At 39.4% G+C, this 8,211-nt stretch overlaps 3 non-coding genes across 3 annotated transcripts; 1 reads left to right on the forward strand and 2 right to left on the reverse strand.

Annotated features, from left to right (window-relative positions):
- Positions 1 to 1,145: 1,145 nt before the first annotated feature.
- On the reverse strand, positions 1,146 to 1,218 carry Trnaa-ugc (transfer RNA alanine (anticodon UGC)). The gene has a single exon. It is a non-coding gene; the product is annotated as a tRNA-Ala (tRNA).
- Positions 1,219 to 2,847: 1,629 nt separating this feature from the next.
- Positions 2,848 to 2,919, forward strand: Trnad-guc (transfer RNA aspartic acid (anticodon GUC)). The gene has a single exon. It is a non-coding gene; the product is annotated as a tRNA-Asp (tRNA).
- Positions 2,920 to 3,714: 795 nt separating this feature from the next.
- On the reverse strand, positions 3,715 to 3,787 carry Trnav-cac (transfer RNA valine (anticodon CAC)). Its single transcript has one exon. It is a non-coding gene; the product is annotated as a tRNA-Val (tRNA).
- Positions 3,788 to 8,211: the final 4,424 nt, after the last annotated feature.

The following is an 8,211-nucleotide window of genomic DNA, read 5'->3' on the forward strand; positions in this document are numbered from 1 at the left end:
GCCGACGTAATTTTTAATACTGGCTTAATAGACTTTGAGCTGGTAAAGAAATTGGTACCGGGATCGACTAGAATTGATATCACGTCCTAACAAGCAAAATGCAATCGATTAAAAAAATAAAATTTTGGTGCAAAATGTGGACTTCATTCCTCTAACCTTCGATCAACAGCCAGTCAGCTTTGCTCAATCGAACCCTTGGAATCATATCAAGCTCTAAACGCATCTGAATGACCATCAGAGGTTTTGCGTCAAAATATAAGCAACTGACAAAGTTAAATACTTCCCGCGTGCTAAGCGGGCGCTCTTCCACTTGAGCTAATTCCCCAGTCACAGATTGTTGTTGTTGTATCTATTACTTTATCTATTTATTTCAGTTTGATAAGATCAATGAGTTTTTCGTATTTAAGGTTCCTGTAGTGTACTGGTTATCACGTCCGCCTCACACGCAGAAGGTCTCAAGTTCTAGCTTTGCCAAGAACAAAGTTATTATTTTGCAAATATGCCCATAGTTCAAAATCTGCTATAGTTTCAAAGTCGAAAGACACGGTTTCAATTATCTGTACATAGTTTACTTTTCTTTTAGTACTGTACATACTTTCAGATTTTTGCAGATTTCTATCATTATTATTACTATTATCTTTACTATCAGCATTATTATAATCATTATCTACATATTGATCTTTTTTCTTCTTTGTAGCGATACCTGGAGAATAGCGATACTCATAATACTGCAATGAACTAACTCAACGACGTTCGAGGAGAAAAATACGTTCTCAGACACAGTTGCGAAAGGGTCTTTATCCTCCTCATCAATTCTTGTGCAGTGACGATACACGCGAGTTATAAAAGTAATTTTAGCCACGGTATCCGCTCGGTGATCCTTTCTTTGGACATTTGGGGCCGGTTATTTACACAAGGACTAAACCAAATCGCGGTTTTACGCAACCAGTAGGCCTAAGGGATTCTCTATAAGAGGGTTGATTTAATTGAATAAATGTCCCTCCACTATCAGCTTTCAGCCCTTTTGACTTAAAAAATAAATGTTGAGATAAAAAGTGCGGCTTAATTGAAGATGGTTCAGAATGGGGTTTTGTCAAAGAGCGGCTAAACTTTCTTTTTAAAAGAATAAACAATATGGGAACAAATGGAGAATCCGGGTATCGATCCCGGTACCTCCCGCATGCAAAGCGGGCGCTCTACCACTTGAGCTAATTCCCCAATCCTATTTCTATTCTGCTTGCTTTTATAATCAATGATTCAATATTATCTTGAAAGGTCAGTTTTACTAAGTAAGTATTAAAGACGCAGTATGATTAAAAAAAATAATTAAATCAGGAGAGTTTTGGTGTTACATGGCTTGTCAAGTACGACCAGCAAGCGCACCAATAAGGAACTCAGTAGGTCCTTGCCTGTTCTGTCGAATGAAGTCTTCGTTTTAGTTTTTCTTATATTAAAAAAAGGAGAGGGTCAACGTATTTGTTTTTTTAGTTGGATAGGCTGTCCTTCGCGTCGTAAACTAGTATTGCACGCCTCGCCATTTCCCTTGAAGTACGATCCACCTGCCTCGAGGTACGACACATTTCCCCGTGCGACCCAGTCTCCCTGCAGTATGATCCATCTGCTTTGACGCACCACACATTTCCCTGTACGACCCAGTTTCCTTGAAGCATGTTCCATTTGCCTTGAAGCAAGACACATTTCCATTTCGGCAATACAATTGACAGATAATCACCTTCAAAGTGAACAAAGATTACCTCTGCTGTGCCCTCGATGACTTTCTTTTTTCTTATCCGACTGTGGTTGCCTCGATAAAATGAATGAAAAGCGTGATCACGGAATTCTTTTGGTATATCCTATGTCTTCTATTCCAATGTTCCTTTTGTAGTCTTGAGTGCATCAACAAGGTATTCTCTCTGACTTTGCGTTAGAAACAATAAGGTTCACGATCAGTTAACTCAGTTAGCTTCTTTCCCGAGGTGGGAGGAAGTCTGGATACAGGCGAACCAGCTGCTTGAGCCTTGTCCCTTTTTAATGTCTTGAATAAGTTTCTCAATCTGGGCAATATAAGATGCTGAAGGAGTTAATGATGTTGTTGTTGCTGTTTGTCGTGGTAACGGACAGTTGTGATATGGCTATGCATTGTTTCACTTCTGTGATATTTTGTCAGTTGAGAGTATCTATAGGGGATAGATGCAATTTCAAAACAAAAAAATAAAGGAAAAAAAATAGAAGTAGGTAACATTTACATCGGTTGGACTATAGTCATACCTGGCGTGCATGCGCTAACGTTTCATTGATGACCGAAAACTATGATCAAGGGCATAGAAATACAAAGTAATCTCGCCCATCAGTATTGTACGTTACTTAAAAAGATCCTGAAATAGTCCAGGCTTGTGGTGACAATTGCTTGTCTAGTAAACTTGCGGGTCCAAATCCCATCAGCGCCTTTTTCTAATTAGGAAAATCTCCCTGACGGAACGTAAAACGAATCAAAGTAACACTATAATGAACTCGTGGCTGTTTTTACGTAAGCCAATGATTCCGCTGTACCAGGAAAAATTCCTCCCTTAGTGATCCAAAATCGGCCCGCCATCTTTAATAATGCCCTTACCACGAACTGTGCATATCAAATCTCCACATCACTGGCTGCTTCGCATATCTACAAGTTAAAATTAACAGGAACATAAAAGCTGGCATGTATCAATTCAATATATGTTCTGCGGTTAGCTTCTTCTTTGTTCGGAAAGTCATAATGACAAAAAGATCTAAAGGAACCTAAATATTGTTTTCAAAACTACTGGTTCTCTAGGGCACCTATTATACATTGAAATCTTATCGCTACAGAGTTCCTCGGTAGTATAGTGGTGAGTATCCCCGCCTGTCACGCGGGAGACCGGGGTTCGATTCCCCGCCGGGGAGATATTACTTTTTCATTTACAGGTGATTAGAAAACTCCCATTTTTATGTAGTTAAAAACTCTTTGTGGTATTCATGGAAAAACAGCAGATTTGAAATTTTTGTGAAGCGCATGTGAAAATGGAAACAGAAACAACCCGACCAGTGTCATCAAAGGAAGTAAATGTAATCTATTTTGTCGTATAGTTTAGATTCTTCTCGAGATGATAGAGGGAGATTGTCTTGGCTGTCGTCATTCTATGAGTTCTGGACCGCACAAATAAGGGCTAGTACTTGTAAAATTTCAATCTTGTGAATTGCCAAACTCTTGCTGTATAGCAATGTATATCTTATTTTTCCTTCTGCTCGTAAAGATGACTGTAGTAGTTGTTTTACTAACTCCCACTGACTTATTGGGTGCAGTTTGCTAAATGTTTTTTTTCGCAAAAAAATGAAAAAGGCACTGATTGGAATTGAACCCGCGACCTCCATCTTGGACGGTAGGTGTCCCAGTTTTTACTTAGTCATTTTTTGTGGCCTCTTGCGAAGTCAGCTCTATCCTTCTCTCTACGACCTGCTTCAATGATCCGTAGCTGTGGAATTATTTTTTTTTTGTGTTGTGTGAGGTGTCTGTGACACAGCTGACATCAATTTAATTTGCAACCGGTAGGTGAACATGTGCCTAAATTAAATCTTTAAGCATTTTGGTCTATCTCAGTCTTAATGACCTCTAAATAAAGAAAGGTTCTTGTGAAAATAAAAGTCTGATGATATTTTGATTTTTTTGACAGAATTTGAAATTAAATAAAATAATAACTTTGTTCCTGGCAAGGCTCGAACTTGCGACCTTCCGCGTGTGAGGCGGACGTGATGACCACTACACTACAGGAACCTTAAAAATTCGTTGAATATATCAAATTGAGGTAAATAGATAAAGTAATAGATACAAAACACAACAACAACAACAACAGCAAAAATAGAAAAATGTATGATTATCTACGCGGAAATAAAACTACTATTTTTTCGAAGAATTTGTAGTGCAAGTGGAAAGAAAGGCTTGTTGGAGATCTACTCAAGGTGCAAAACAAACCTTCACTGAATGAGATTAATCCAGACAGAAAGCTGTGACAATCAGAATGAACGGCCGTATTATCAGTAATGCTTCCTGAGTATCCTCTGGTAGGTCGCTGTCGCTCGTGTGGTTAAAGGTCCTGAAAGGGTGGTAAAAGGTATTTTTCAACAGCGATTGTTTTCGTGTTGTGGTGGGACGGCGCAACCACTTTATCATGGAATGCGTCTCCACTGGAATATGTTTTTGACATGAAAAGGATGTACCTCCCGTTTAACCAATCCAAATGTCTCTTATCTTCAGCCAATGGATTAAAGCCTGCATTTGCAACCTTCTTTCTGCCTTCTTAAATGTTCAGCGTGACAAGTGGACCTACTGGGTCGGAAAAAGAGGCCGCCTAGACGAGTGAAAAGGTTTGTCTCTTCTTCGTTCGTAAAGATCTTGCGGGTCAAATAAAAAGATTTAAAATTGCATACTGAAAAGGTCTTGCTCCTTTTCAAAATGAGAAACTTCCTTTTATAGACTACCTGGTAAGCCGCGACGACATCTCACTTCGGAAAACAGTCTACAGGAAACGACCCATGCCGAAAGATTACTAAGATTCATCGGGCTACATCACACAAAGCCACAAAAATTAAGACTCTTATACGACAAGAGCGACCAGTATGCTACACGACAGAAAGCTTAGCCGACGAGAACGAATACTTTGACGACGGAAACACTCACCGACCTACTGCAACTACCTAAACAAACGACACCGCAATTTCTACGACTTCAGCGACTATACCGTACATAAAGGTAAAAGATATACGTAAATTATATAAATATTATCAGACTTTTTTTTTTTAATCGAACTTTACATTAACGTTGTATAAGGCTGTTTCAGACAGCAACGTTTTTAAAAGGGGAAAATTTGGAGGATCCAGGTATTTCATAACATAAATTTAATCAAGTTGTATGCAAATTTCAGTGTATTGCCGTTGGCGATCCTTCCCGTTTTATTTATTTTTTTTGCTTTTCTTTCTTTTGATTGCTACGAAGACGCAAAAAATTAGCTAAGGAAAAATGAAAGCCACGGACAAAGTCAGTGACGTAATCACTTGTAATCCTGGCGCTTACGAAAAATGTTGACGTTGTGTTGTCACATGACGTATGCGACCTGGTGTCACCTCTGTCGATTACTCCAAACGAAACGGGTAACCGTTTTCGTAATTAATAATCATTGTGTTCGTTTTTCTAAGGCGCTACACTTCGTCTTTTTAACAGGGAGTATAACAGGATAAAGAGGAAAGGTCCAATGCTCGAGACATTGGCTTTGAAACTCTTTACGGTGGCTAATTTACGTCATCAACTCAGTTGATAAAACCAAATTATCCAGCATTGGATTTGGTTGGTACTCTCTATGAAAAGCCATTGGTTGTTGTGGCAGGACTAGAAGCCCAAATAACGTTAGTTTTAGTGAGGCCTCCGAAATCTTTTAACTGGAGTTTAAACACATTTCTTCGCTGATATAAGATAAGAGAAGTGAGATGAGTAGTAAAAGACAAAATTAATGAGCACTGTTGCAAGACTGGCTGAGCCTTTCGTCGAACGATTTTCACGAGGGTGTTTATATATGTAGCTGTAGCTGGGGAATTAGCTCAAGCGGTAGAGCGCCTGCTTCGCATGCGGGAGGTACCAGGATCGATACCCGGATTCTCCACCTTTTTTTTCTCATATTTGCCATTGATGACAGAAAACTTGTAAACCTCTCAGGAATCTAAAGGAGATGAAACTGGAAAGGAATGTCACTGTTTTTGATACATATCGGCCATCGAGACTAATACGAGGCGGACATTTCGGCAAGGTAAACAACAAAAGACATACAAACTTCATTTGATTTTGTTCTTTTTTACTTCTGTAACTCTTATCGTGGTCTTCGGAAAAATAATCGCGATAGAGAGGTTCCCAATGCGTCATGACATTACTGGATTTTGGTGAGTAAACGCTTTAAAACTTTCATTGGTTGTGTAAGCATAACATAGATAAAATGTTCCAAAGTGATTCGCCGGCAAAGGTAAGTGCGTTTTAAGTGCGTTTTCGTTTATTCCAGCCTCACTTTTCTCACGTCCTCATTTTGTTATTGTGACTGGCCTGTTGGTCTAGTGGCTTCGGGTGCGAGAGGTCCCAGGTTTGACTCCCAGACAGGCCCCTATTACCAATGATTGCCTACAAGTTATTGTTTCTCCATTGAGTTAAAGGTGTAGGAAAGACTATCTGGAAAGATTACTCCAAAAATGTCTACCTATCCAATCCCTTTTTTAAGTTTGTTTTAAACCATATTCAATTGATTCAACTTTGGTGAAAACTAGGTGAAAACTAGGTGAAAACCTATATAAATGTTTTGAGTTGTTTCTTGGTGCGCACATATACCAATTTCTAAATCTTTGAAGGACATCAGCCAAAGTCCTGATTTTGTCTTGAGATAATTTCTTAGAATCGAACATTTATACAGGCCTTCACCGTCGCCATAGAAAATTGAATTAATTTAATGTGCCTTAAGACAATTGTTGGAGAAGATTTGATTGGTAGTCTGAGTTCGAAGAGAACAACACATTCTAAGACACAATTTCAAAATGGTCTTTATCCTCCTCATCAATTCTTGAGCAAGTTAATTAATAACGATACACGCGAGTTATAAAAGTAGCGTAAGCGTCGGTATCCGCTTGGTCATCCTTTATTTGGACATTTGGGGTCGGTTATATACAGGAGTTCTAACCCAGGGATTCTCCAGAAGAGGGCTGATTTAATTGAATAAACGTCTCTCCACCATCAGCTTTCGGCCCTTTTGACACAAAAATAAATGTTGAGATAAAAGGTTTGGCTGAGGCGAAGGTGGCCTAGAACGCGGTTTTGTTAAACAGTGGCTAAACTTTGTTGAAATAACCAGATGTTGAAGTTTACGAAAGAGATGCTTAGTCAAGGCAAGGGCACCAATTGGAGCATCCGGGTATCGATCCCGGTACCTCCCGCATGCAAAGCAGGCGCTCTACCATTTGAGCTAATTCCCCAATCCGATAAAGAAAAATTCACTTTTTCTGAGCAAATATGAGAGACGTAATATGATAAAAAATAATTCTTCAGTCTGCAAAGCGTGGTGCAGAAAAAGAGATGATTAGTAAGATCAAACACACGCACCAACAACGGACCTAGTAGGTCTTTCTCTGTTTTGTCGCGTGTAGCTGTTGTTGTACTTTTTCTTAAAAAAAAAGAGAGATGGTCAACGTATTTGTTTTCGTTGCAGGAGCTGTCCTTCGTGTAATAAAATAGCTTTGTACGTTTCGTCAGAGTTCTGATGGCCTGTGGCCGGCCATGAATGATGTTAAGCTGAAGGATGTCTAGCCGAGTCACTTGTCCGTATGGGTCGGTTTCCTGAAAACTGTTGTCCGCAGTGAGTTAAAACTTGAAATGTTAATAAAATATCTACAGGAACAGTGGTAAATCATGTGGTAAACGGGTTGGGGAATTAGCTCAAATCGTTGAGCGCCCGCTTAGCATATGGAAGGTACAAGGGTGGATGCCTGGATTCTCCATTTAGATTTTAGTATTTTTATACCAAAATGGGATATTACTCTTTGTCAAAATTAGTGTTCCCTACACATCAAGTGTTGACAATTTATCGCCACAAATTTAAAATAAAAGGCTCTTGTGCAACCCAATGGAAGAAATTAAAAAAAAAAAGACCACAAGCCTCAATGAACGCAGGGTAATTATTAGCGTCATTCAAAATAGCAAGTTATTCAACAGAAGAATCAGAACATTAATAGCCAGACGTGGAGAGTCCGGGTCTCGATTCCAGTGCCTACCGCTTGCTCAGGGGGCACTACACCACTTGAAGCAATTCTTCAACCAACTTAAAGATAAATGAATAAAGGGGCAAGTTCCTATACAAAACTGTGGGGCTGTGTCGTCGGAGAGTATAACTGGGTAATTTGGTATTATCAACTGAGTTGATGACGTAAATTGATTCAAAGCTGCATGACGTTTCGAGCGTTAGCCCATCGTCAGAGCGAGTGAAAGATTAAAGATGGCCCAGTTAAGACTTTTGACTCAGCTCCTCGCCTTACATAACGGCTCTTCAGCTTTGGATATAAACCGCTTTAACGGGGAAAAAGTAAAGGCAAAAAATTTTATCGTTAGCAACAATAATGAGCAAGGGTATGCGACGTCTGTTGGCTTAGTCAGCAGAGCGTGGTACGTGAATTCGA

The sequence above is a fragment of the Pocillopora verrucosa genome, chromosome 14 (assembly GCF_036669915.1).
Source record: "Pocillopora verrucosa isolate sample1 chromosome 14, ASM3666991v2, whole genome shotgun sequence".
Taxonomy (NCBI): domain Eukaryota; kingdom Metazoa; phylum Cnidaria; class Anthozoa; order Scleractinia; family Pocilloporidae; genus Pocillopora; species Pocillopora verrucosa.